This window comes from Anarrhichthys ocellatus, unplaced genomic scaffold (genome assembly GCF_004355925.1).
Source record: "Anarrhichthys ocellatus isolate YVR2014 unplaced genomic scaffold, GSC_Weel_1.0 scaffold29, whole genome shotgun sequence".
Lineage (NCBI taxonomy): Eukaryota > Metazoa > Chordata > Actinopteri > Perciformes > Anarhichadidae > Anarrhichthys > Anarrhichthys ocellatus.
Window position 1 is genome coordinate 1,465,306 of NW_022280059.1, and position 7,489 is coordinate 1,472,794.

The following is a 7,489-nucleotide window of genomic DNA, read 5'->3' on the forward strand; positions in this document are numbered from 1 at the left end:
TCACATAATTCCCCTTATGTAGTATTTACCGAGCTTGTTCCTGAAGTTTGTCACACCTGATTGCTGACCTACAACTTCTTCATTGCTCTTTTGATACTCAAGTGTTTCAGATAAATGTAGAGATTACATTAACAGTTAAGAAAAGGTTTTACATTTTACAATTAAGCAGGTCCCTCACTCACAGGAAGCCATGCTGCCAGATGTCTTTGTTGTCACAAAGCATTTAGTTGTTGATTTGCCGGTCTAAAGACATTCCAATGTCCAAGATAAAACTGGGAGGAAATTGGTTGATGACTGCACCAAGTTTCTGTCATTGGTCGCACCATTTCAGTGACTTCAATGTGTAAGAACCAGCTTCATTGAAATACAATCAGTGACATCTGGTTTAAACGTGGGTTAATTGCAGGATGGATGTCTAAAATGTCATTTAATGCACCCCAGTTTTCCCCAAGACATCTTTTGACCTGCTAATAAAGCACTTAATCAACTCTCGCTGAGCATTTGAGCCATTTAGTCCTTGGATATGACTGCTGTGATATGCACTGTCCCTGTCGTTTTAAACTGTTTGAATATGACTTAACGCTAAAATGAAGAATAAATAGTGGAACAGATTTTCTGTTAAATGTCTGGTTGATTTCTCCTGAAGGCTACAAGGCTGATTGCAGAGCACTTTCTGCACTCCCACTCTTTCTTCATTCCTATTCCTGTCACTTCAATCAAATGAATTCCTGTGTCTGACAAGGTATTGTACATGTAACAGTGCTAATCTAGATTTTATGGTAATCTGCCCACTAGAAACACCAGAGGCCAAAAAAAAAAGGCCAAAATTGCAACTCACTTTTTTACTGTCAAGGTTACAACAATTCTGATTCAAATCTTTTAGGATATTTAGAGGGCTCTCAACATGTGCGACCTTGTGAGTCAGCACGCAGGAGGCCAGTTGGGGCTGGCAACGAAAGCAAGCCAATCCCCATAAACCCCCATGTTAAAATGCTTTACAGCGGAAATAAACATGTTGACAGTCTGGTCCAAAAAACGTGTTGTGGTCTCTATTGCTAACTCCTGTTCAAATGATATTAAGGCTCATCAGTATGCATTATTAAGTGGCTTAGATTGTCAGGCGGGTGCCGAATGCACAAATTGAAGGAGCTAACCGGATTGCATTTCACTGGAGCAGTACCTTGTACGATTTCATATGATGAATAAATCGATTGATTGATAGAACTGTGTTCCAGTTTTTTTACTGCGAGTTAAATTCTAGTATTACTTCATTTGTATCACGTTACAGCACTAATCAGCAGGTATCAGTGTCTGGCTGGTCAAAATTAGCATCCCAATTAAAATCACAGTTATCAACGCAAATTATGGAACCAAGCTCCACCGTCTTGTCCAAATAAGGTCACATCTGGTTCCAAAAAAGCCCCCAAATGGCGACGGCCGGAGTCACCCACTTCACTTTGGCTCCTCAGAAACCAACGCGTGACGTCACAGACACCACGTCCATATTTTAAACAGCCTATGAGTCAGACGTGGTTGTGACCTTTCGGTTATTGTGTAGCTTCAGACTTGTCAGACATACTGCGGCTCCATTACGAGTAGTTTTCTCCAATAATTACGAAATAGCTTTTATTGAGACGACACAAAGCCCACTGCACTGCAAAACAGTGGCTCGCTGTAAGGGGTTATTTTTCTACGAGCTGTATTTTACCAGGAATGTCTTTTGAACTCAGTGTAGGAATATCCGTATTCAACTTCATCCTGGCCAAGAAGGTCCACAAGCACTTAATCTACAATCATACCACACCGATAGAGCATCAACGACAGCACAGACACGGTGAGATAACTGCCACATACTGTGGCTTCACACCAAAAGTCTCCAGTATGCAGAGGAACTAAGCCGCAGCTAAAACAGTTCCAGCCTTTTTAATCATTTACAATATGATGCAAGAAACAGCAAAAATGAAAAAATGCTCCACATACACATTATTTTGATGCTGTGAGACGTCTGTGCTTGGTGTACTGTAAACCAATGCAGCCTTTTTCACTTAGTTATATAACAGTATAACAATATTTTTATAGTGTAGTGTACTGTGTAATCAGAGCATACGGAAGAACAAAATACACTCTGATTTGCCTGATTGTAGGTTCCAATCACCCAGGACTATTATTTACATGCAGGTTGATTTGAAGACATATTTTAGGAATAACCTGTAACTTTGTAACTTAGTTCCTTTTCAACAAAGCACACCATTTACAAGTCAACTGCACTGCGATACCAAACTGCTACCGTTTGGATTGGCTCAGCGTTTGTGCAAAAGATATATTTCATTCAGGAGCTTGAAGGACAGGAGTTCTGTGGATGTTTGAACATGAGTAAAACATTTAAATCAGGATTGGTTTATTTGTATATGTTATAATGACTGCTGGTATGGCACTAGTATGTTGCCCACAGTAAATAGTAATAAATACGTAATAATAAAAAATGTATAGTTAAAGCCACTATGAGGAACTTTTGTGGTGATTTTGGCGGTTCCTGTGGACAAGAGCGGTGGTGTTTCCGAGCACCAGAGTCCCTTTAGGAAAGCTCTCATTTTACTGCAGCAGGGGTCGGACAGTCTGCCCCGCTCAGTCCTGGTTCTGGTTCTCCCGTGCCTCCCTTTCCCTCGAGCGGGCCCATCAATACGGCCTCATGGGTCTCCAGCAGCGTGGTGTCTGCGTTGGCTCCATGAGTTGGAGTTTCTGGCGAACCTGCATGTTTTTGTCTGATTTCGCATGGGATCCGACCCGGTGGCACAGACGACAAGCATGAACAGTAGCTGTATAGAAATCCATACATTTGGTTGATGGTCTGGTTTACTTATGTAGGTCATATGCTATCAGTATTACATTGAGACCGCTTCATAAGCAGTTAAGAGTTCCTCCCTGTAACCCTGCAATAATTAAACTCAGTGAACTTGGTAAATTATTACTCAAGCAATTTAGAGAAAGAACTTTGAACTAAATTGCAGCGTAAGCAGTTTTATCAGGTTTGGTTTTCGTGCAGAGAACACTGTGAGCTAATTCTGATCTTTCTCTTTAACGCACACTTCTACACGCACACACACAAACACACGTACTGTACATCACACGCCATGTGACACATATCCAATCTGTGCTCAGTTCCTTCACCAGTTCAGCCTCGGAGAGCTCATCACCATGAGCCGTGTGTACGTGCACGTGTGAGTGTGACTGCATGTCTGAGTGTGTGTGTGTGTGTGTGTGTGTGTGTGTGTGTGTGATGGTGGATTGAGTCACAGTGGCTCTGTGTTCCCGTTGTGGCCTCATCTAACTTTTTAAAAAGAGAATCTAATGAGTCAATAAGTCTGTTCTGGATTTGGTGCAATGACATGAAAGTCGCCACTAACACCGGCCTGACAGCTGCTGAGCAGCGCAGAGCTTCTGGCTGATGAATGTCTCTGCAGGGGACAAATGTAGGGATCTTGTTTTTAAAACTGAATGACCCCTGGCCCCTGCCCTCCCTACTTCTGGCGCCCTTACTCAGGCCACGCCCATCTTCAAACTTGGCCTTCATTTTGATCTCAGCTACACACCTGTAAAGCTTCGTGACTGCATCTTGCACGATTGGGATAAAATCTGTCCACAGACAGACGGACAGAAATATAAACATCTGTCAAAGTCCTCAAAACCGCATCTGTGGTAGACAGTAGGTGTCTCCAGGACCACATTTTTGCCACGATGACACATACAAGCACACTCACAAGGTGAGACCAATGTCACTGTCGCAGGCTGGTAAACAGTACCAAGTCCACATCACAAGCAAGTTGGGGTCCTAAAAAGCTGGTAATAGATAATAGATCAACAATATTGCCATACCACTTTATTCCCTTTAAGGTTCATGAAGGCTTAAGGCTTTCCCAGCATGCATTGGCGAAAGGCAGGGAATACCCAGAAAAAGTGGCTGGTCCGTCACACACAGACAGTCCAACACTTCCACTCTAAGATTTCACACCTACGGGCAGTCAAGAGTGTTCAATGTCAGTTTCCTCTCCTAGTGCATAGACAAGAATTATTTACAGAACCACCACTACTACTAAACTGGACTGAGAAAACTATTATATACAACAGCCACAACAACATGTTTGCTTGTGTACCGGACATTATGTCTGTCAAGAATCAAAGTCTATTGCATGCCTAAAGAAGATAGAAATAGACCATATCCACTAACTTAAAGCAAGCATTAAGAATGGAAGAAAACCTTCAGAGACTACATCTTCTACACTTCAGGTAGTGTGTCAGATGATGGTATTTACTTGTCTAAAGAAACACAGCCCTCACACTCTGATCTCCAGATACAAACCTCCGTGGCTTGTTTTTTTAAAGTAAATGTAGAAGCCAGCGGATAAGATGTACTCGACACTGCGGCGGCTTCAAGAAAGAGAAGGTCTCCTCAGGCAGTCCGAGCATCACTCTGAGCTGCTCCTGCTGTCAGCAATGACATAAAAAGAAAGTCATTTTTTCTGGTTTAGTATTTCTTATTTTCTACTATGAGAATAATCTTTTTATAATCTGCCAAACACTAAAAGCAGCAGAACAAACCACGGGGGCTCAGCTGTGCAGACAGAGAGGTCCAGGTGTGTTCTGACCAAAATGACACAAATGAGCTGCGTGACTAGAATGACGAATCGTGGTTTGCTGCATCCCGAGCATTTTGGGGGGAGTTTCATGGACTTAAATTTGAGGACTTATTCCATCATACTCAGAGATGGGCAGTATTTCTATTACATGTATTTGAAATATGTATTTCAATTACTTTTGAGTATTTTGTAATTTGTATTTGATAGGGCCAATAAAAAAATCTAACGTAATTTGTAACAAAATACGTTAGAGTGGAGTAATTTTGTATTTAAAATACTCAAAATACTTTCTCCACAAATCAAAAAACAGTTCATGAGTTCAGTCTTCAGTCTTCAAGTTCAACGGATTGTCTGTCAAGTTAAATATTTTATCTGAGTGTGACAGATGTCAACTAGCTTGATGTATAATTGATGTCTGGGTCTGGCTACATAGCCTATTGTATATACACGGTGATGGTTATAATATCAAGCTAGCGATCGATGCTAACATGCTAATCACGCTAGCATGCTGTCTAGGCTAGTGCATAGCCAGTGTTTAGCAAGTTAAATTATCAGTGGAGTAGCTGGCTATATAGGAAGAGGGAGATTGGGAGCTTGTATGTTCATGATAACCTCATCAACAGACGTCTGACCATCTAATCTTGCATTGTATTACAAGTTATGCTGTATCTTCTCAATGTGAATGTCATAATGCCATATCAATTACTGGCAGATAATATAGTTCACAGTTAGCCAGGCTATGACAGTAGATGTCCATTTGATAAAAAAAACATTAAATATCCAATTTATTTTATTTAAAAGGCATATGATGAAAGTATTCTTAGTTTTATTATTTCATACATTCTACAAATTTATGGGCTGTTAAGTCCCATTAATATATATATATATATATATATATATATACATAAAGATATATATATATATATATAATCAATCAAGTTGTTGTCTTTTAATAGCTTTGCTTAGTTACACTGACATTCTGTGACTGTTCTTCCTGTTTGTGGGGTTCACCAGAGCTTTGTGTACATTATAGAGCCCAAACCTGAATGCTCTGCTATACCAAATTGTGAGAAAACAGAAAATCCAGAAAAAAGTATTTCCTATATTTTAAATACAAAATACATGTATTGTATTTTGTTACATTTTCTGGCACCAGTATTTTGTATTTTATTTTAATACATTTATTTGAGGGGTATTTTGTATCAAAATACATTTTGATGTATTTTTGCCCATCTCTGATCATACTCAATAAGTTGGTCTTGTTATCAGAACTGGGCTTGTGCATCTGTCGAACACACAATGTCTAATATTTCCACTTCCTGTCCTTTCTGTGAACTCTTTTTGAAAGGTTTCTCCTTCAGTAGTTTTTTTTGTGCAGTTTTCTGTGTGTTTTTTATAGATTTTAAGATATGTGCTGTTGGTACAAGATAAGATGAGATAAAACTAAATGTATCCTGAGGGAAAGTCCCGTGTGGCGGTTGCGATGCAAAGTGGGAAGATTGCAAAATCAAAAGACAAACATAAAAGTCTGAGATAACAAGTGTGTATCTTAAGAGTCCGATGAGACATTTAACATTGTGTACTTTCCACCTGCAGGCAACATATCTTCACCTAGTTACACTGAACCCACTGAGGATAGAGAAACAATTACTGAAGTAGAAACGTATTGTGACCATTGTGCATATTATTTGCAAAACAAAAAAATATCCCCATAACTGAGTCTGAGCCCCAGAGGTCACACACACACACACACACACACACACGCGCACACACACACACACACACACTCCTTCAGTCAATCCACTTGTGTCATTTCGTCACAAGTGCCATTGCATGATGACCTTCATGTTGAATTGCTCTGCCTACAGAAGTGATTGACTGGAGCCTTTTGACATGTTTGGAAGAGCTGAGAATGTGTTTACCAGAAAATGTCAGCGACTGCATTTGTATGCTGCAACAATCACCGTGCACATTTGAATATTTCAGAGGATGCTGGGACCGTATCTTAGATAACTCTGGCTGCTGATGCTATCAGGAGGCTTTACTATATTGACGTTTTCTTTACTTTCCTCACGGCTGGTGAATTGAATCACTCAATCCCTCTCTGCTCCTGCAATTGTATTTCTGCCATGCTGGCTGCTCGCAGATGCAGAGCATAGCGTACGCAGACTTTCTCCAGACAGCGACCCAAATGTGAGGAATCTGTGCTCCTGTGACTGATCATGTGTCTAACACTGAGCCCATGTGCAGAGGCAAGAGCTTCACACACTGACGGCTATACGCACGCAAAAGCTCTCGTGTCTCTGTGGCATTCGTTTCATTTCACAGACTCACTTTAGACGCTCATTTTTCTTTCAATACAATAATAAAAGAGAGCGTGACAAATGACTAATTGTTGGACGCAGTGCAAAATAAATGAGTAAATCTACAGTAGTAGTGCTACAGGTTTAGGTCACAATATATTAGTGACATTAAATGAAACTACATCTGGTATTTTACTGTTTAAATATACACTGTTTTTTGTAACATGTACATATATCGTTGTCAAATATCTGTCTATTGTATGATATATAGATATATGTATCTATATGTATGTATGTCTATTAAATTAAGCTGCTATAAATACTGAATATACTGTAAACTGACATGTATACATACATATACTGTACATATCCCCCTACATGTATGTAAACCTGTTACATAAGCCATTCAATATTTATTCCAGAGTATTTCATGAACATAATATCTAAATGTTTATGTTTATCCATGATTTTTGCTGTATTTCTGTGTCTGCACAATGAGAGTAAACATGACCTGGTAAGTGTCCTCATTCTTGGCCAATAAAGCTGGTTCTG